This window comes from Cheilinus undulatus, linkage group 24, assembly GCF_018320785.1.
Source record: "Cheilinus undulatus linkage group 24, ASM1832078v1, whole genome shotgun sequence".
NCBI lineage: Eukaryota > Metazoa > Chordata > Actinopteri > Labriformes > Labridae > Cheilinus > Cheilinus undulatus.
The window spans coordinates 6004591-6027851 of NC_054888.1; the positions used below are offsets into that span (position 1 = coordinate 6004591).

The following is a 23261-nucleotide window of genomic DNA, read 5'->3' on the forward strand; positions in this document are numbered from 1 at the left end:
TCCTCCTTAAACTTCGCTCTAACGTGTGAGGAAAATGCATTCACAGGGAGATAGAGGCTAACTAATTCAACATTGGAATTATGAGACAGATGAAGAACATCCTTCAAAAAAGGATTAAAAATGAAGATTTAAGGCTGCTTTTGTTTTGTTTTGCACTACAAACCTTCAATGTCATTTTTTAAATTATGCACACAAATCAAAACAAAATAGCCTCCCTAGACGTTACTCTTTGCAGTTTCATTTGCAGAGAACGCTCATGAATACACCTCTTAATAAGCACTTTGCAAAAGAAGCAAGGAAAACTTACATTAGCAGGTAGACACCTTGAGAAGGAGCAGACCTGTTGGTAGAAAAGAAAATATAATAAAGGAGATCAGACTATCTTCACTCTCACATGGCATTAAATCCATAACGTGGCATCTTTGATGATGTGCACCTTTCTGGACATGTTAATGTTGCTCTACTGCATGCATTCTTTAGATTTTAGATTGAACATTATGCAATTATGAAATCCAACAACCTACCAGTTAACAAGCATGCTGTCTAAGTAGCAAACTTCCAAGTCAAACTTGACTCCTCTGTGTAGAGACATCTGCTAAAAAAGAAGAATAGAGAGGTATAACAAAAATGATTAGGAATAACATACAGGGTCTCTACTCTGCAAACCTAAGATGCCATTAAACCCATGATGTAGCAAATGATCGCTCATATTAAATGATGTAAGACTGATTGGGATGTTACTTTCTTTGCACTACAACCTCTGCAAAAGTCTGTTTGTGTTTCACTTTCTGTAATCATATTTAAAAAGCCCAAACTGCAAATTAGCATTTTACATATAATCATTAGCTCTAACTGCAAAAGCAGAAGGGAAACATTTGCTTTAAACAGGCAGAAAACTTGAGCAGAACGAGCCTAAAGACTTGAACACATGTATTACCTTCTCTGTTGTTTTATTTCTAAAGAAGCATCGTTCATCCACCAATAAGGGAGCAAAAAAGAAAGGAAAACTTAACGGGCAGATAACTGGACATCCACCTGCCGAAAAGAACACATGGAGAAAAAGAAGAACGATCTCTTTTCTCATGTCAAACCATGACATTAAACACTTTATGTGATTTGCTAAATAGCATGCATAAGTGGGATTTTAAGGTGGTACTGGTTCCTTTTTTGCACTTTCACTGATGCCAATTCCAATCCAAATAAGCAAACAAGTAAGTAAATATATAAGTAAATATAAAAATAATCACACAAGTAACAAAAATGTTTATGTAAACAGTACAATTAAAAATGTCATTTACAAAGATCAACCAGTAAACCACAAATAAGCATTATGCACCTTAGCATTAGCACTCAGTGCAAAAGTAGGAAGAAAAAACGTTTCTCCTATAGGCAAGTAACTTGAGTAGAACCAAACTGTAGAGGAGATTGTCTTAAATATCTCTAGACTTCACTTTAAAAATTCAATTTCAAAAGAGCTGACTCTAACTCACCTGAAAGGACGCTATTTGCTGAAGAAGCAGGGAAAACTTACTATTGACTGGCAGATAACTTGAGCAAAAGCAGACTTGTTGGTGGTCGTCCATCTGCTAGAAAGAGAGCAGAGGTAGAGAATGGGCAGAATCAATCAATCAATCAATCAATCAAACTTTACTGATATAGCACTTTTCATTCAAGACAATGGAGCACAAATTGCTTTACAAACAGACAAGTAATTAAAAGAAGATAAAAGGAAATATGACCCAAACCCACTCCACCCCATCCTCTAACCCACCCGCCCCGCAACCCATACACAAGATTGGCAAAATGCATCATAAATAAAGACTATAAGAACAGGAAACTTATGTACCCAGTATGCACTGAGGAAACGCCATCTTTAAGGTTTAAAATGAGTAAAGACTGGAGGTTAGGTTAGAGTGTAGAATAAAATACCATAAAATAAAAGTAAATTAAAATTAAATATAAAGTACATAAAAGAAGGGTAGTGTAACGAGAAAAACACTCTAAAAGAATGGGCAGAATGTCATACCGGACATCCTACCTGTCATCTAACACCTAATCTGACAGGTGAAACCAGGACTAGCTAGAATACAACATTGTCAACAAGCTAACTAAACATGAGGCAATTATTCTTCTGATTTTGTCTGTTTTTCTGCACTAAAACCCATCTAAACCCACGAATTATAAAAATATAAATACAAATTACAAAAAAATAATTTCTACTGACTTCAAACAATGTAATATTATTCACAAAGACAAAACATATTAGGAAATGTTCGGTAAATGCTGCAGGAAAAATCTTAGTTCTAAAGGGCAGAAAACTTGACAAGAACCAGACTAGAATGTCAACAATAACACCTGACTTCAGTCTTTGTTATTTATGTCTAAAGAATTAATTTAAAGTCAGAACTTTGCAAAAGTAAAGCAGGACACGTACTTTAACAGGCAGATGACTTTCGCAAAACCAGGCTTGACTTGTCAGTGGTCATTCATCTGCCGAAAAAGAGACAAGAGGTTGAGAAAACAAGATTTCAGACGAATAGATTTCAATTTATGAGTACCTCACATGTCATTTAACCCTAAATGTGATATGCTAAATGACTGCTATCATGGCATCTATAGTTATCAATAAGCTAACATTCCTTGACCTATGTAGTCTTTAAATTTTAGGCCAGTTTTTGTGTCTTTGGTATCTTTGCATTGTTGATAAAGAGATACAAGAAACAGAAAATATCTTCTGACTCTACTTCATTAATGTCATCTACAAAGACAAAATATTAACACACATATAATTAAGCATTTAGCAAAAGTAGCAGGCAGACAACTTGGACTCCATTGTGAGGACTTCATGTGCTCGAAGATGCAGTGAGGCCAACAGCAGGGATAGGATAGCCCCCTATGGAGTCTAGACTAGGTATGTAGGATGAGGTGCGCAGAAGACCTCTAAGAATCTGGACTAGGTGCAGATGAAGTAAATGAGGTGGCTGGGGTGGAGGAGGGTAGCAGCGCCCATACTGAAACAAAAGGCACCGGTCAAACGGTGCTGTGGTGGAATCTGATTAGTTTAGCGCTCAAGAGCAGAGGTGGGAACATTTACTTGAATTACTGTACCTGAGGAGCTGTTTTGTGTACTTGTTCTTTTTTGAGAATTTTAAAATTTTACTTCAGCATATATTTCAGAAAGTATTTTACATCACTACATGGTCCGAAATCATATTCCCTTACTCGCCAAATGCGGGTAAAAATCACGATCTCAATCACCCTGATGGTGAATAGTTGTATTTTACTTTATAATGCTGATTATCATCTATCCAACACATACTTAAATTGACTGTATTTCGTCCCTTATCCATCTTTCACCCAGTGGTCCTATGCAACATACTGAGGCAGTTTGAACTTTTCCTGCATTGAAAAATACAGTAATTAGAAGCCATAGTTGAAGAAATTTATTAGACCACCTGTCATATTTGTCTCAAAGACCATCCAGCATCATGAAGTGCTTTAATGCAGACTCTTTCATTTTCAGTGAGCTCTCCACGTTTTACCATTTTGAACAGGAATGAGGAATTTCAAACTGAATTCCCCCAAATTTGAGCCGGCTCACTGGGCTCTCTGAGAAGTCAGAAATTAATCAAGCATAACATTCAAACACTAAAAATCATTTTTCTCTTCAGGAATGCAAGTAAATAACTATAATTGAACAAATTAATCAAGAAATAATGTGCTTTACTATTTTTTCATTTTTTTTTGTAAATCAGTTAATTTGAAAATTTATGGATAACAACAATAATTCTATTTTAGCATTAAAAATATCATTTGGGTTAAAGAGCTTCTACATATTGGTGTATTAACGATTGCAGAAAACATAAAAACATAAAAAAATGATTTTGGTAATTACCAGTGCTGTTAATTTAGGGCAGCTGTGGCATAAATCTTACTTTGGTTAGGGTTAGGGTGGTCTAATAAATTTGTTAAGCACTGTGCATACATACACACAGCCACACAAAAAGGGAAACATTACAACATATACTTTGTTTTAAAGCCATTTTAAAACACAAACCTTAGCATACGTACATAGTACGAAAAAACTCAACATCCATAAATCAGAGATAACTCGGCTATCGCTTTATGTAACATCAAAATTAACAATGCAGTCTACCATTCAGTGTCTGGTAAACTTGAGAATATATCAGAGAAATACATTTCTTCAACTATGGCTTCTAATTACTGTATTTTTCAATGCAGGAAAAGTTCAAACTGCCTCAGTATGTTGCATAGGACCACTGGGTGAAAGATGGATAAGGGACGAAATACAGTCAATTTAAGTATGTGTTGGATAGATGATAATCAGCATTATAAAGTAAAATACAACTATTCACCGTCAGGGTGATTGAGATCGTTGACTATATTTAACAACGTTGATTTTTACCCGCATTTGGCGAGTAAGGGAATATGATTTCGGACCAGGACCACTTGGCTAAAACAGCTAGCTTGCTTGTTAGCCTAGCATTCACCATCATACCTACCTTCGTAGTCGTATAAATATCCTTCGAAGAAGAATTTGTAACCTTTCTCAAGTTTGGAGCTTGAGGTCAAGGAAAACATGTCAGCAATCCTATTTCTAGGACAGTTATTTTACTTCTACTTAATTAAATTCTACCCTAAGTAGCTGTCTTTTACTTAAGGTAGTCTGGTATTTCTTCCATCTCTGCTTTAGAACGTGAGAGCCATTAATCAGCTGATCACTGGAGCCGAAGGAGAGAATGAAAAGAAGAAGGGAAAGATTTGAACAATCCATCCATCCATGCATCTTCTTCCCCTTATTCGGGGTCGGCAGGCGAAGCAAGTCAGCACAGACATCCTTCTCCCCAGCAACACTCTCCAGTTCCTCTTGAGGGATTCCAAAGGTGCTCCCAGACCAGATGAGATATATGGGACCCCCACAGGAAGGGGCCCAGGAGGCATCCTGATCAGATGCCTGGACCACCTCAGCTGGCATCGAGATCCTTCCGGGTGTCCGAGCTCCTCACCCTATCTCTAAGGCTGATTCCAGACACCCTCCTAAGAAATCTCAGGAACGAGCGGTGATAGTTAAGGAAGAGACAGTTTTCCTGCTTGAACTTCCGCTGAGCTCCATTAAAACCAGACTCTCAAATGTCCAGAATACCGCTCAACATCACTCTTTTGAAATTCAATTTCCAAAGAGCAAACATCATGCAAGTCTCACAACAGTAACCTCTGGAGTTCCACAAGGTTCAGTACTGGGATCTAAATTATTAATACTTTATTTAAATGGCAGTTGTACAGTGGTTGATACATTTAAATTTGCATCAGTTGCAGATGACTTACATTTATTTTGTTCTGGAAGGAAGATTAGGCAATAGTTGAAAATAGTATAAACACATTTGATCAAGTAAAAATGGTTTTTATCTTAATAAGTGATCATTAAATGAAAGTAAAACAAAAGTTATGTTGATTGGTGGTAAAAGGGCCAACTCAATGATGACCTGATATGGTGTATTTCTCAGTCGGGGTTCAAAAAAAAGGTTACAATGAGAAAATAACAGAGAGGGTCACATTTCCTCCTCTGACACCTTAAGATGTCATTAATGTGGCACACTAAATGATTACTAGCATGGCATGCATAATCATCATCAAGCTAATGACGCTTTGATGCACTTATTCTGTCATTTTTCTGCAGTTTCACGCCAAACAGGTGCGATTTAAAGCATGGAGGTCATCAAGCTGATTATCTATTTTGCATTAATGTGAATCTTCCTGTAAAGGTTGGTGGGGGGAGTGGGAACCTACAGGTGGGCTCTCTCTCTCCCAGGGCGTGGGAGAGAGGCGGGAAGTAAGGTATCAAAATCAATACCGTGTGAATTATTAAAAGCGTCCTCCCTCCTTTTGTTTTCTCTCTTCTTCTTGGTTTAAGTTGGCTGGATTCTCATGCATGCTCACATATAGTACTATAGGATATTTCTGCACAGGCCACACTCACATGCACTGGTCTTGGCGCTCACCCCTTGTTGGAGTGCTCATTAGTCAGTGCAGTGATGCAGAGTCGCCCTGTCATTAGCTGAGAGCTCTGTGTCCTCCACTCCCTTCCCTCTGTTTTTTTTTTTTTAATTCTTCCTCCTCTACTAAGGATTTCGTCTTCATTTTATCTCCGACGCCAGGGGCCGTTTCAGAGATCTACATGACAAAGATCTCCCTAATCCCACTGACGTCTAAATACCCTCGGCAGACCGTCTTTATTAGCAGAAGTGAGATCAGGTATCCTAATTGCCTTTGCCGTACGTGTCACTTGTTACAGCTGGAGCTGGAGCTGTTGGAGTTTCTACGAGTCTGGCTTTGTTTCTTCTCTTTTGATGGTCAGAAATTAAACCCATATCTGACTTGGTCCAAATTGCTCCACTTGACTTGTATTGATAACTGTACAATACGGGCATTGATAGAAATAACAGCCTCTATACAAAGACATCAAAAAATACAGCACTAAGGGTAGAAGAAGCAGAAATGTAGTAGTGTATTCATTGTATTTTGGAAACAAAGGGTGTGAACTCTCCATGAGTCAATGGGTAAATCTTAAAGAGCGTGAGATGATCAATGACAGAGGATATTAAAGAAACATCTACCTCTTTCAGAGTCAAAATGTGACTTTATTGGCACCACATAATGGGAAACTTCTGGTTGAAGGACCTGAATTAGTCCCTGCTTTTAACATCTAAAAGCTTTGATGTGAAAAGTTTAGCTGTGGTAAACTACATTTTGGAACTTTTTGAAGTAGAAAAAAACTACTTGAGTGAAAGGCTGAGGAAAAACTGACTGAACAAATGGAATAAAACATTTAAAAACGTCTTCTTTAACTGCAGTGTAGTGTGTACACTCCAGAAGACTCAAGTATTTGTTAGGTTTTGATGCCTCCAAGGCTGGGGGTGTTATATTTTCATGTTGTCCATCTGTCGATGCATCTCTCCAGGCCACTCTCACTAGTCTAAAGAACACTTAGAGGAGCTTTCGTCAAACTCGGCACAAATATTCTTTCTGACTGAAGTATAAACTAGATTTAGGATGCCATAGGTCAGCGGTCATCAACCACATTTGTACAAGGACTAGCTTTTCCTTGGTCGATGCTTTGGGGGCCGGACTTTCAAATTAGCACTTTTAAGTTGAGATCAGTCCCTGTACCCACGCCAGCCACAAGGGGGCGACTGAGATATTTTAGCTGAATATTTCTGGGGCTGTTATGTTCTCCATCACTGAATTTAGTAGAAAGATACTTTATTAATCCTGAAGGAAATTTAAGTTAAGCTTATATTTATTATATCTAGATTAAAGATAAAAACATAAATATAAGGGCTGTCAGAGATCACATTTTTAATTGTGAGTGATCCCAGAATTTCTGTAGTTATTTGAGATAATCAAAGATTTTAACATGATCTTAATCATGGAAAAAGGAACTTGTTATGGATTGAAAATGAAAAAAGAGAACATTAAAGAGGTTTAGATGACTTCTGACTTTTTCACTGAGCTGTCTGTAATTTTTTTAAGACTGAAAGATGCTAATGTGACTTAACCAAAGTCTACTGAAAGGAGCAGTCAAGCATGAGATTAATCAGGGTTAATAATAATTAATGCACTAATAGTGGACCTTGATCAATCGCGATTAACTTGATTAATCTTGCCAGCCCCAATAAAGGTATTTTTTTTTAATTATGTCTATATTTCTAGGATTTTTTTTACATGTGCATCAAGCACAGTTTTGATACAAATGCTGCCAGTTAACTTTATTTCCATATGCTTTTTTGTCAATTTTTTTTCAGAACAAGAAAAGGCACCTTGGAGGATTTTTTTGGTGGGAGTCGAAATCCTTAAACGCCTCTGATGTCAGCTGAGCTGTCCACTCATTCAGTGTCCTGCACACGTCATGTATATTTGTATTAAAGAGAAGAATAAAAAATATGAATATAAATGACGATCAAATTGGGAAAAAAAAAGTTTACCCCCCCATAAAAATTTGGTGATTCAGTAAATACCCAAGGAAATAACTGATAGATTAATCAATGATAAAATAATAGAGAAGGGCAGCCCTACATCTTAAATGCCAATTAAGGCTGAAAGATGGGTTTCTGTAAAACTGATCAAACATTTAACCAATCCAGATAAAATCGTTTCAATCTCAACTGTTTTGGGATTTGTTTTATTGGCTGTAGGGGATTTAAAAACATTTACAAGATATAAACCAACATACTATTCCTCTGCATATTTCTGAATATTTTAATGTCTGGAGGCCAGGTGGGATTTAGTCTTTACTTTTAGTCCAAGCATTTATTTCCTTGCCAAAATCTTGTACCAAATCATGGTAGTGTTCTCTGCACCCTGCTAAAGCTGGGTTCCTGCTTTCTACAGCTGAGAGGCAGAATAGCTACAAATGTATTGTTTTTTTGACAGATTTACCCACAGTGGAAAAACATCATTGATTTTGAATGTTCAACAAAAACTAAATTACATTTTAGTCTAGTTTCACTCATCTTGACAAAAACTAAACTTAGTTTTTGTCATTTTTAGTCATTACAGATCTTTACTTATTAGTTTAGTCCAGTTTTTGTGATGGCAAAAAGGCTGTCGATAAACATTTTAATTCATAGTTTTAGTCGACCACATTAACACAACTGCCATAGGTCAACGGTCATTTTGCCCCATGCCCATTCCTCCCTTGCTTATGATGCAATACCTCATGAATGCTTTGAGGGATTTCCCTTAAACTTAGCAGAAAAATCCACTCTGACTAAAGGATAAACTGATTACAATTTGGAGGTCAAAGGCAAAATTAATTCAGCCTCATCTTCACCCTTTTTTCTAAACAAAATATTCCAGGGACGCTATAAGGGATCAAACTTTGCACAAATGTAAATTCTGACTTAAAAGATCATTTGAAATAAAGGTGAAAGTTGAAGGTCTTGAGGATCATGTTTATCCCTTTTTGTGAACACATTATCTCAAGATGCTTTGAGGTATTTCTTTAAACTTTGCACAAAACTTGGCACAGCTCGCCGACCAGCGTGATCTTGGTTGGACAAAAGCTTTTCGACCAAACAATTGATCAATCAAATGGAAGCTATCAGCCCTACACATCTGATACTTTGCTTGTAAACACAAGATTTCAAAAAATTTTCCTCAAATATCCATCTGACTACAAGTTAACTTACTGAATTTTGAAGATCTAACGCCAGCAGTCAAGGCAATTAGGCCTCACGTATGTTCCTTTATTGTGATGCAATATCTCCTAAAAAATTTCAAGATTTTTCTTAAAACTACGTACAAATGTCAACTCTCGTTCTAGAAATAATTAGGTCAAGGGTCAAAAGTCAACATCACTAGTCCTCATTTGCTTGTGAACACATCTCAAAAAAGCTCTGAGGAACTTTCCTCAAACTTTGCACAATGATCAAATCTGACCTAAAGTTAATTTATTAGATTTAGTAGCTTTAAGGTCAAAAGTCAAGGTCATTAGCCTCACCTTCACCCTTTATTGTGACATAATAACTCAAGAATGCTTTGATGGATTGTCCTTTAAATTCAGCATAAATGTCCACTTTGACTCAAGGATGAACTGATTGGATCTTGAAGGTTAAAGCTCAAAAGTCATTGCCATTGGGCCTCATGTTCTTACCTGGGAACACTTTATCTCCAGAACACTAAAGGGTTCTTGCTTTTGACTGTTCTCATATATCCACTATGACTCAAACATGAGCGCCTAGATTTTCTGGATCCGAGGTCAAAAGTCAGGATCATTGGGCCTCATGCTCTTAACAATATGTCAGAATGCTTTGGAGTAAAAAATATTCACTCTGACAAAATAATAAACTCGTTAGATTTTGGAGGTCATGGGTTAAAATCAAGGTCACCAAGCCTCATTTTATGAACACATTATCTGAAAAGTGCTTTGAGGGTTTACCTTCATTCTTCGTCCTCGCAGACTAAGACTAAATATGGGTTAAGTGCTTTTACTTGTGTGTCTTTACTTCTGCTTGGGTTTGAAAGTGGAGATTTTATTCTGATCAAGAGTTCTGACATATTTGTAATGATATAAAAAATCTCTAAAGATACCAGATGAAGATATTTCTATCACAACTATGATGTATATTTTTCCATTTGGCATCCGTGTTAATATCAGCATTAAATGCCAGGTTTGGGTGTCAGTCCTCCAGAATCAAAGACTAATGGCCTCTTTCATCATCTTGTGCACCAACTTTCAACAATTATGCAGAAAGAGAGAGATCAGAGAGGAGGCAGAGATGAAATGTCTCCAGCCTTTGTGATGCAGTATGCAGTACAGCCGTAAGACATGTTCTGAGTCACAGGCTTCACTTTTACTGGACTGAAGACCTCTCACTCTGGCTGTGCAATCATTAAAACTAACTGATAAAGACATTGTGGGACATGTAGGAACTCAAAAACTAAAGTAAAAACATGGGATGATGGGATAGCTGGGCTGTAGCTTCATTTCAGCTTACATTAGTATTACTTAGTATTTATGCTGTTCTTTCACCCTCAGATTAAAACTTTAATGCTTTCTTCTTCTTTTGTTAAGCAATAGCAAGTAGCTAACAGCTGACCACTTCAAAACAAGGCAACGGTAAAAAGAATGAATTGAATTTATGTGGTAATAAACTGTGATAAAACAAGACATCCGGGGTTTTAAGAATATGTGTGCTGCTGCAATTCCACTTGAAGTTTTAAAAAGTTATGATACTATTAAGACAAAAGAAAAAACAAATAGGAAATTAAAACTAAAAGATCGTTATCCATTAAACAGAGTAAACAATATTGATAAAAGTTTTCTTTTACAAACTTGTTCTCCCATCTCTTTGGGACCAAAGGAAGAAAGAATCAATCCATGACAAAAAAAAGTCTTCTAAATATTCACATTTTTACAAAAAAAGTCCTTGACCTTTTGGGAATTTGTTTCATTATTTAAAGCAGTTCCTGTCTGCAGTGGCTCTGAGAGACACGTCACAGCCTCTCTGTGTCTCTTTCTCTCCATTAAGAGTCATTTAGGCTCGTTTCTCCAGTTTCTAAGTGAAATGCACTGTTTGGCAAAGCATGACACAACGACGGACCCTCCCCCTCACACACAAGCAGCTCTCTCTCCCCCACTCAGGCCCTGTCCACATGGAGATGAATTCAGGCGTATAAGCAAAAGTTTTTTGTCGTGTCGGCATTTCATCCACATGGAAACGGTGTTTTTGGTGACTGTAAACGATACTTTTTGAAAACGGGTCCCAGAGTGCATAAAACAGTTAACAACTACCGTTTCTTCTCTGTGTGGACGGCTATCCGCATCTTTCTTGAAACGAACGTCACACGCCATGTAGCTCTCTGAAGACGCCTGCGCGGGTCCGACCAAAACAAACATGGCGGACTACAGGGTTGTGTCTGTGCTGCAGAAGCTTCTGAGCTTGTTATGGTTTTTACAGCAAAATCTGATGCTCATTTACCACCACCACGAAACGCCTACACCATATGTTCTTAAATCCAACGCAGAGAACAACCAGAAAGGCAACTAGAAGAAAGTTTTTGTCAGTTTTCTGTGAGCTTCTTCTTCTCTTTCAGTACATTGCCTTGGCAGCAATACAGTGCCACGTACAGGCTTGGCATATGCACTACAGCGTTTTAAGTCATTTAGGTTGAATTTTTGTGAAATGGAACTTAAATTACTGAAGTTGCATTTTTGTGAAATCAAGATAAATGCAACTGTTAATTTACATGCCCACCATTATCTAATAAAAGACTATTATACAGCATTTTAACGTTGTCCAAGGTGCATTTTTGTGAAATAAACACAGATAAATGCAACTGTTAAATTAGTATATATCCTGTGTATGTCAATGTTCTTATTTCATATATAGGCCGATCTATCAGTTATAGGCCAATATATAGGATGGATATCGGCTTTTTTTAGCCCCCAATATCGGTATCTGCATCGGCCCCAAAAAATATATATCGGTCGGGCTCTAGCTGAGAACCATGGCTCACTGCTAAAGCTACATAGTGCTGAAAGCAGGCAGCCGGGGCACTCTGTGGAATCAGGATAGGCACCATCCTATCCGTTGAAGATTTTACTTTTAGATCAACTTTAAAACTACAATTTGAAGGACAGAAAAGTTACATAGACAGGTGTTAATTATTTGTGTTTCAGACAGACTACGGCCCATTCTTCATGCAAAATTTTCCACCTTTTCTAAACAAAATTATCAGAATATACAGTAGAAACATTTTTAGGACCATCCTTTAGTTTCCTCTCTATTGCCCCGTCAGCTATCTAAACTAATGCTTGTTCCTACACCCATGGGTGACAAATCCATCCCAAAGCAAACATATATTTATTCTGTCTCTGGACGCCAAACCCCATGTTGCAAATCCTAATTTGTCTGAACGAACGCGGGGTCCGACACACAGACTGATGGGATACGTTGTTGTTTGTATGTCGTCCTATCAGTCTTCCTCTTATCTCTGAGTCGGCCTCTTGTTTACTGACACCATCAGTTAAACCCAACATCCTCTAATATCTGCCCGACTAATGAGTGCGTTGTAAAATCTATCAATCTGCAGACACCCAGGGAGAGCAATAAAACTGCTCAGAAAAATAAAAAATAATGAAAAGTTGTTGGAAAACAGGCCAGGTGACAGCAGACATTCTTAAATAAATTTCCTGGAATGCGAGCTATTCCTGTCGCATAAACACTCATCACATCCGACCTGCTGCGTTTCCAACCACCATCAACAATGCAATTAATGAACACAATGATGATAGCGCGGCGAGGACATTCCTCTTTGCTCATCATGCATTCCACACCGCATGCTATTACAAATGACCAAACACTCCATATAATAGCACATCATTTAGCCGATGTCCTTCGCTGGCTTGGCTCCCCGCATACTCGCACGCCGGCCATCAAAATCTCTCTGATAGAGCACATTAATTACACCCATCCACAGACAGCTATGATTACAATTTCACACGTTTGAATGGACTAGAGCCATTCGCCACAAAACTGCAGAGGCAGAGCAATGACTTTGGCGAACATGGGGGAGGACTGGAGGGGCTGGAGTGTGGGGGGGTTCATAATTCTCCAGAGAGCCGCAGATGCAGGATATGTGGACGCATGGATGCTGACAGCTCATGGCGTTTAAGCAATGTGCTGTAATTGCATGCAAATGGACCTGAATCTGTATCTTAACACGTCTTCATTAGCCGGTTCACGAACGTCTGCAGCTCGGGATGGAGGGACAATGGAGGGTTGAAGTTAATTCTTAGTAGGCTGGTTCTGTTTTTTCATATTGGACAACTTTAATTAAGCGATAGATTAAGTTTTGAAGGGATGGTTTAATGCATTGAATCCCATGAGTGCTCTCATAAACAGCAGAATGTAATCAGTCAGTGATATCTAATGGGGTTGAAAATGGACACAGACATGGAGATTTCCAGCAGCTGCCTTTCTGCCCATTCAAATCAATCTTGAACATCGCTCTTAATGTCTTGGTGTGCATTGCTTTTATGAACTTGTATAAATATTGTTTATATGCAAAAAGAACAATTTAATATCAGAGCCCTCAGAAAGTACCATGGTTCTTCATTTAGGCAGAGCTTGTCTGTCAGTCTGTTAGACTCGTGGCATAGTGGACAAGTTTATGCCTGATTTTGAGCCTGATTAGACGCCTAGATGGTGGACAACATCTGATTTTGGGTAACAAACTTAACAAATAATGCTGGTGCATGGCCTTGTATCTCCAAAATCATCACTTTCAGAGAATGAGGGCCCATAGGTCTGCAGCTACAGGAATATGCAGCACACAGAGCTATTTCAAAACAGCAAGAAACAGGATTTACAGATTCTATGCAGGAAAGAAAGATTCCTTTTTTGCTACGTAGCAACAATAATTGCTCTGGAATTAAGGTCCTTAGCATTGCCAGCACAGAAAAACCTGGCCATGGATGTGTAGCCTGGGGGGAAAAAATTATACATACTGTATTTTCCAATGAATTTAACACTGAATGGTCATAGTCAGCATCTTTTTGGCACTTTTTATTGCTTTGAAATTAGTTAAACAGATGTAGAGGCCGACCAATTACACTGATTTATCAAGAAAAATGCAGATGGTTTTGAGAGGTTTTGGTCAGAGATAGAAAGTTTTTTGGTAAAGATTTTGATTCAAAGATAGATACTACTCTTACTACCCTTTTCCCTTTTTTACTACCCTTTCTTCTTTTTTTTAACCTTAATCTAGAGTTCATACTTTCCTTTTTGCTATCATGATAATTCTAAATTTTAAACTGGCAATGAAACCAGTTGATTTCCATGCCAATAAAGCTATTTTGAATTTGAAGTACTACTCTTATGTATCCTGGCATGCAGAATGGATTAGTTTCACACATCCTTAGAAAAACCACTCATAGACAGCTTTTGGGGAAGGGCAGAGCCTTTGAAAATAAAACTCGGAGGGTGACTGAATGAACGTTCTGTCTGTCACATCTTTACGGGCCAATCAGAGCAACAAAACACATGACGTACTGAGCTGCAACCCTGCCGAGGACTAAACTCCATATAGAACTGCACAACACAAACCATGGCGACTGTAGACATGTCAGTACAGGACTTTTGTCAGTATCGAAAACAAAACAACACACTGCTGCCCTTTGTTCCTCTTTTAATGAAGAAATGTCGTCAAGTTCTGATAAAAATGGCGCTTTCACAGCATCCACGCTATTGTCTTCCGCCATAATTGCACCAGTCTCTTGCTGCATGCTTACGTCACGGCTCCGCCGCGCCTGACAGTGCTGCCCCTCATCACTGTTTGGTCATGTCACTTTTTAACTGGGCTCAAATGGTTCAGATGGGAGCTTTGCAAGATGGATTCACCAGTGAGAAAAACAGAAACGTATCCATCTGCTTTCCAAGGTTAACTCTTATGTCTATGTGATAAAAACGATTTAGCATCTGGCTAGCTTAGCTTAGCATAACTTAGATAAGTTTGGCTTTGTGTAGCTTGGCATAAAGATCTGTTTCTGTAGATTTTAACAGTGAGGTAAATGACCTTATCTGACACCTATACCATGGCAGCGTTTTAGGTATGAAAAATACAGAAACAGTCGTCTTCCAGTTGATTAAAGTGTGGGTATAATGCCTTTTTTTCAAGGCTTTACACCATCCCTCTAATACCCACGTGGTAGCTTCACATGGTTTACAGCTCAAAAAACTCCTCATGTTTCTCACACTGCCGTCTTGAAAACCCCTTATTTTAACCTCTGTCTGAAACGCTTCGTTTTCGCCGCTGTCTCTTTAACACCGATTGAATATATAGTTAAATGTACACTATTTTCTGTATGAGCTTTCAGAAATGTTGTAGTTACTGTTGGATCAAGCTAGCATGACCAGAGCTTTTGTGCCAGCTGTAGCAGGGATTCGGCTTTACATTTAAAATTCAGCCTCAGCAACACTTATAGAAAAATGATGCTAGTTTTTGGGTCAACTATACAAATGTAAAGCTGCTGGCTAAACTACAGTTAATGTACATGTTAAACGTTATATTCTTGTTATCCTGCTGAATATTTGCAGGTAGTTAAATTGTGTATTTCTTTGTAGTAGTGATCTTGCCTTCCCCGGGTGTGGGACTTATCAGCCAGTTGCTTAACTGACTGAGCCAATGGGGAGTCACCCATTTGTCCACATAGTGAATATAAAACCAAAGTTTTTAGACTTTTTGGAGCATTTTTAGCCCTATTCCCAGTGCCATTTGAAGCTGTGATGTGTATGCTCAGGTGATGTTTCACCTTCACTCTGAAGATCGCTGCTTTGGAGGTAGTAAGGATGAGCCTTGAAGGAAATATAAGCACTGAGACCACTCAAAAACACCAAAAAATGTTCATTTTGAAACAAAAATAGATACAAACTTAGCTATAAAGTCACATAAAGCTACATAAAGATAGTTCTATGTAATTGTCACTTATGCTGACGATATTATGGTCTTCATTGGGAAAGGTTAGACAGCCAAGCGATGCATAAATTGGTATCTAGTTTCAGGTCAGTCTTGATCATGTAAAACTAAACAGGACAGAAGTGCTGTATGTGGCAGCAGACATTTTTATTCATTCTCTGTAGCAAAGGGTGTCTCAAATCTGTTTTTTTTTTCTTCATGTCTGGAATCGTTTTGACCTGTAATCCCCAAGATTATAGTGGCTAAACTGCCCACTGTGTGTTTTTATGCTCTTTATCAACTCCTGGTATGCCGCGCTGAGAGGACCGCTGGCCTCTCGATGCCCTTAGCCTGACATTCAGGGATCACAGGGGTAGCTCGCTGTGCTCGTGTCTGTGTGTGAGATTGTCCTCCTCGGTGCGGGCGTCTCTGATGCCCTTGGGGCGGAGTCCAGCTCCTGGGAGGTAACAGCAGGGTCAAGGGGCACGGCAATTAGGGAGCAGTTGGAACCGTTAATTAGCTGATATATCACTATTGTTGGTATAGACTGTGTACTATAAGCTGGATATAACCCCTGGACAACTTTCCCTCCTCATCATTTTCCCTTTAGCTTAAGTCATGTAATAATTGCCACCTTCTGTTGCAGTCTTCCACCTTAAATAACCTCAAAGTTGTCGAAAAATGACACAACACTCTTAAAATGATAATGGCAGACAATAAGGAATAAGTAATCGAACCTTTGAGACGTTGCCTAGAATTGAGAAGTACTCTTTCAACTCTGTGCCCCGTCTTCAGGCAATGTGTCTCCTGAATTTACATCAGATTTTTCTCCTTTTTCTTTTTTTATTTTCGGAGGGGTTCACCTGTGATCCGAGCCCGCCTTGAGCAGTTTGATTTTCCTCTCTGTGCCTCCAAGCCAGGCTGTGAACTTTCAAAGGCTGCAAGTAAAGCTGCGGTGGAAAAAAAAGGAGAAAAAACTGAGAGAAGGGGGGATCTAAGCCGAGTGAGCGAGTTGAGGAGCTCTACGGCTGAAAGGGATGGCGGATGGGGTGGAGGCTACGCTTGTTTAGAAACTATAGAAACTGCAGCTTGTAATGGGGATTGACAAGGCCACCCACGTGCGGGAAGGAGTCTGGAAGCATGACGTGCACGAATATGATTGTGCAAGCCGGCCTCTTTGGGGCAACGTCATCAAGACCCCCCATGTGCAGTAAAGTGGGGTGATATCCTGGTGAGAGACACTCCGCCAACCCTTCAGTCCAATGATAAGGCTCTACCTGCTGTTCCTGTACCTCTCTAACCCACAACCAAAGGATAAGCGGGGGAACACAGTAGCAGCTCCGCAGAAGCAGCAGAGGCCATTTTGCCGAGCCACCGTGTGATTGACAGGAGCTGACGATAAAGGGAGAGAGGAGCTGCGTTGAAGGATAGCCGCCTCGGTGATGGAGTGCTCATGGGGAAGAGTAGCTATTGAATCCTCTTTTTAATCTGTCCGTCAAGGTTATTGAAAGTGCTGTCTTCGTTATTGCACGCCAGCCTTGGACTTGGAGGGGCTATAAGTATAAGAACACACCCCGTTCGAGTGAGCAGATAAACAGGCTGTAAGCAAACGCACGTACAAACTCAGAGATACACAAACATGTCCAAGTGGACAATAAAAATCATTCCATTTTGTATGAAGAAAGTTAAAATAAAGTTGTAAATTTGTACTAAATCTGTGAGTTTAGTGTGGCCATACAACGGCTGCAAGAATACAAGAATACACTCAAAACATTATACACAGTAATACTGTTCCTCTCTCTTTAGCCTTGTGGTGTGCTCCATTTTTCTCTACAAAAAAAAGTATCTCCCCCATCCTGATTTGTTGTTTTGTACCTATCTGTCAAACTTAGGTGTTTCAGACTTACTGTAATATTTGACAAGCATAAACCAAGTAAATACAAAAAGGGGAAAAAGTCATTCAAACCTACCTGACCCATGGTGAGAGCCATTACCCACAAATGGAGAAAACTTGGAACAGTGGTGAACCTTCCCAGGAGTGGCCGGCCTACCAAAATTACTCCAAGAGTGCAACAACGACTCATCCATGAGGTCTCAAAAGAACCCAGAACATCTTAAAACCTGCTGGCTTCACTTGACCCAGTTAAGGACAGTGTTCATGGTTCAACTATAAGAAAGAGACGGGGCAAAAATGGCACCCATAGAAGAGTTCTAAGGTCAAAACCACTGCTGACCAAAAAGAACACAAGGCTCGTCTCACATTTGCCAAAAACATTTTGATGATCCCCAAGACTTTTGGGAAAATATACCGTAGACTGACGAGAAAAAAAATGAAATTATGGGAAATCCCATATTATCTGGAGTAACACAGCATTTCATGAAAGGAACATCATGCCACTAGTCAAATGTGGCGGTGGTGGTAGTGTGATGGTCTGGGGCTGCTTTGCTGCTTCAGGACCTGGATCACTTGCTGTAATTGATTGTACCCTGAATTCTGCTCTCTACCAGAGAACCCTGAAGGGGAATGTCTGGTCATTAGTTCATGACATAAAGCTCAAGCACACTTGGGTTCTGCGGCAGGACAATGATCCTTACCCCCTGCAAGTCCAACTCTGAATGGCTTAAAAAAACAAAACTGAAGATTTTGGAGAGGGCTAGTCAAAGTTCAGACTTAAATCTGACAAAGACACTGTTGCATGGACTTAAGACAGGCTCTCGGGCCCAGTGCCCATGCATGGTAGGTTGGCATTCACGCTAACCAAGGAGAACTGGACCTAGGGCTACTTAGATCCAGGCCCAGGCACCTAATTTGAACAGTACATCTCCTGAACACTACGCATCCATAGAGGCATTAAATAATCTGCCAAAAATATATATATATATTGAACCACATTGTAAATATGTTTATTTCTACTATAAATGTCAAAACGCTGTTATATAAACTGCAGTTTTTTGTACTTGCATAATGGATTTGTTTTAACATCTTGCACCGTCTTTGTTTCATGGATGAATTTCACACAATGAGGGAGAAAAGCTGTTAAAAGTGGCCTGCATGAGTCATGGTGCAGACAATCCCAGAATGCTTTGTGAACTGCTTTGTGCGCAAAACAGGAAGGGTACTTTTAACAGCTTTTGTGGCAGTTCTTTTTGAATGAGGTCTTCAGAACAAACAGGAAGTAAGTAGGAGAAATGGGGGGGGTATCATCTTCTGTTTTCTACTTTGATTGAGAGCCCCTATTGGTGGAATTACACTAAGGATAGGCTTTCGTCCAACCACTCTGCCATAAAGCCCAGATCAGTGGAGGGCTGCAGTGTTGTCCTTCTGGAACTTTGTCCCATCTCAACACAGGATCTCTGGAGCTCAGTCAGACTGACCATCAGGTTCTTGGTCACCTCTCTTACTTAGGCCCCTTTACCCAATTTGCTCAGTTTGGTTGGGCGTCCAGCTCTTGGAAGATTCCTGGTTGTGAGAATTATGGAGGCCACTGTGCTCTTGGGAACCTTCAGTGCAGCAGAATTCTTTTGTAGCCTTCCCCAGGCTTCATGGCTTGGTTTTTGCTCTGATATGCATTTTTAGCTGTGAGGCCCTCTATAGAGAGGTGTGGACTCCAATCAAGGTGTTGAAGCATCTCAGGGCAGTCAAAAGAAAAATGGCACATGAGCAAAATTCCAAGAGTTGTTGCAATGGATCTGAATACTTCCTGAATGCACTGTATCATAGTGTTACAAGCCGATTTTAATTCAGTTCTTTACAGTTCTCTGATTTCTTTAAAGACATGAATTCATTTATCTCTAAAGTGCAAAACTATAAGGTTCTTATAAGGACTAAAATTTTTAAAACGTGCATTACTTTACAAATCCTTAATAAGATAAAAAGGTGAAAAGTGTCTGCTGGGTTAAAAAATAGCCTTTCAATCTACATATCCACTTTTTAAATCATATCTAAATGTTTTTTATCCTGACTTTTTAACAGTGATGGTTTTATGATGACTGCTCTTTTTGCCATCTACCCCCCTGCCGTAGTTCGAGTTCAGGTTAGACCGAGGTGGCTCCACTCCAAAGCGGACCCCTCCTTTCTTTTTTCAATCAATGTTCATCAGCGGGTCCAGCAATAACTTGTCAATGGGATTCTCATTAGGATTCAAGTATGCTTTTGAATGATATTGTATAGTACTGAATCACTGTGACAGATGACCGGGGTGAGTGGCAGTTGAGAGCTTGTCACGGAGTGAATTTCAATCAAAAGGGGGGGAGAGTGTCAGGCAGAAATTGATGTGAGTGTATCAAACCACTGATAGTGCATGTTCCTGTTTGGTCCAATAATCTTTAGAGGGAGTTCAGAACATCATAATGAGGTTAACAAAACCTCCTGTACTCTTTTAGTAACTCTGTGGAGGTTCTTCTTAAAGTGAACAAGACCAAAACCAAGCTAGCGACCTACAACAGCACAGGAATAAACTAGTATACAATGCTTTGCTTATTAGTAGTAAGTCAAAAGTCTTGGTGGCCAATGCTCCCTTTGTCTCAGTGCTAACAAGCTAAAAAACAAGCTAGCAACCTTCATTGGCACTCATTTTTTACTGATTAACTGATTGAAACTCAGTTAGCTTTCCTGTTAGCACAATAATAATCCCTTTTAACATGAAGCACCAAAGGCTTGTTAAAAGTAAAAATGTAAAGCCAAAAAACTGAAGAGACAGAGGGGTGGAGGCCAACTGCATCATGCTAGCACACTGTTAGCTTCTCTGGTGTTTGCTTGGTCCTCCGTTAGCCACATTAGCTTGCCAGCAGCCAAAAAAAAGAGAGACTCTAATAGTTATTGATGAGATTGTACTATCGCTAGTGAGTTAATCTGCTGGTGTACTAATCCGCTAAAGAGCTAATCTGCTTGAGAGCTAATCTGCTCATGTGTTTACTGCTGCCTGCACAAGCTAGTGCAAAATTATCTAATAGACCACATTAAGTGTGGGTTTAGCAAGATGTTTCAAGAGTTTTTAACATAAGGATAATCATAAAAATTGATTTAATTTGGTTGACAGAATGCAGAACAAGTGTAGATTAATATCTGGCCACAATAAATCGATTAAATGCAAACAAAAGAACAGAAACAACAAAGATATTGTATCTACATCAAATTGCCCACAAAAACAATACCACAAACAGAAACAGTGTGGAAAAGAATAACATAAACAACAAACAACTAATGCTAGCTAGTGCTGTAGCTGTAGCTGACATTAGCCAAAAGCTTGTGACAGACATAGCTCTTTAAAGCTAGCAACGCAGCACTCGAAGTGTCAGCGTAGCATGGTTATAGTGTTTTTATTACTGTTGACCTTGTCTTTTGCCACTTGTTTTTCCCTCCATTGTGCCATTCAGGCAGGCAGTCAAAATATGGGATTAAAAGTCAAATTTATGAGTTGAAAAGGTCGAAATGTAATATAAAATTTGAAATAATTTGTTTTAAAGCACAATATATGACTTAAATTTTAAAATGGCTAATGTAAAAGGTCAAAATATAAAGTACAAAGTAACACATCTATACTAAGCCTGAGCACCACTGACACTTTTCCCTTCCAAGTATCAGTAATCGGTTTCATGAACTACTAATAATTGGTATTGGTATGAGCACTGTAAATTTTAAGTGACCCTAAAATCACTTAAACCTCTTTTCTTCCTCACTCTGGTGCTCTGCTTGAGCTTCAGCCGACCATCTTGATTTTGTCTACATGTCTAAACGCACTGCTTACTGCCATGTACTGCAGATAAGGTATTTGTGTTAATGAGCAGTTTACAGGTATACCTAATTAAGTGGTCGTTATCTTGGGGACAGAGCTATTTTTTCCTTCATAGCTTGTCAATTTTCTGAGATCTTTGAGAAAATGACTTAAATTAAGTCATTATCACATGAAAACCACGGCTCTAATCTTGATGTAACGAGATAAACAAGCAGAGATCTGGAGAAAACAACCTAAATTTAGTTACTATGACAGGAAAACAGTTAAACTAAACAAATCCATGTGTTCACTGATGTCGTCCGTTCAAAACAGTTCTCGTTTTGGGGTTTTTGCTGTTTTGGTTGCTGACAACCATTACCACCCTGATTCCAAAAAAAAACAGTTGTGTGAAATGGAAATAAAAACAGAATGATGTGATTTTCGGTTCTCATAAACCCTCATAAACTAGAGACAGGGCCATGTCTACCTTTGCGTAGCATCCCCTACTCTTTCTTTTAACAACAGTTTTTAGACGTCTGGGAAGTGAGGAGACCAGCTGCTGGAGTGTTGTGAGAGGAATTTTGTCCCATTCTTGTCTGATGTAGGACTCTAGCTGCTCAACAAGATCTGGACTGCAGGGAAGCCAGTTCAGGACCCGGATTCTTCTACTGTGAAGCCATGCTGTTGTGATAGATGTGGTATGTAGTTTAGCATAGTCTTGCTAAAATATGCAAGGCCTTCCCTGAAGAAGACATTGTCTGGATGGGAGCATATGTTGCTCTAAAATAGGGGTGTCAAACTTCCGGTCCGTGAAAAGTTTGGGGACCAAAAAAGAAAGGAAAAAAAAAAGAGGGAAATTTTTAAAAAACATTCATTTTCAATTTCAATACTTACTACTTCTTGAAGTATTTAAAATACAAATTCTACCCATTTATGTTGAACTACCTATAATTATAGCAAAGGAAGAGCTTAATATAATGCAATAAATGAGTCCAGCAACCAATTTATCAGTGGTTGCCAAAATATAGTCTGGCCTGCAGGAAATCTCATTGGAGCAAATCCAGCCTCCGACCCAAGATTAGTTTGACACCCCTGATCTAAAACCTATATCTACTTCGCAACATTGATAATTCATTTCCAAATGTGTAAGCTGCCCATGCCATAGGCACTAATCTAACCCCATACCATCAGAGATGCAGGCTTTAGAGCTGTGTGCTAAAAAGCTGGATGGTCCATGGTTACCAGAAACAATTACAAATTTTGACTCAGGTGACCACAGAAAAGTTTTTCCATTCTGCTTTAGTCCATTTTAAATGAGCTGTGTTCCAGGGAAGACGGCGGCGTTTCTGGGTCATGTTCACATGTGGCTTATTCTTTGCATGATTCAGCTTAAACTTTCATTTGTTGATGGCAGGGCAAACTTTGTTGACAGCAGTGCCACATCAGGGCCCCCAGATCACAAATATCCAATACTGACCTTCCGCCTTGTCCCTTGTGCTCAGAGATTTCTGAGATGCAATTTTAAATGAGGAGTGAGTAGAATGAGTAGTGGATGGGCACCATGTCCCA

General features: G+C 39.1%; 1 protein-coding gene across 8 annotated transcripts in view; it reads right to left on the reverse strand.

Moving 5' to 3' along the window:
• kcnh7 (potassium channel, voltage gated eag related subfamily H, member 7) overlaps positions 1-23261 on the reverse strand; it is a 245580-nt gene that overhangs the window by 175676 nt on the left and 46643 nt on the right. For 5 of the 8 annotated variants that reach the window (XM_041781705.1, XM_041781710.1, XM_041781701.1 and 2 more), the window contains 5 exons: positions 2435-2490; positions 1532-1586; positions 938-1035; positions 525-595; positions 308-340 (listed from right to left, as the gene is read on the reverse strand). The gene's annotated coding sequence lies outside the window, so the exon portion shown is untranslated. The remainder of the gene's footprint in view (positions 1-307; positions 341-524; positions 596-937; positions 1036-1531; positions 1587-2434; positions 2491-23261) is intronic. The other 3 variants (XM_041781707.1, XM_041781706.1, XM_041781704.1) reach the window with 2 other exon arrangements.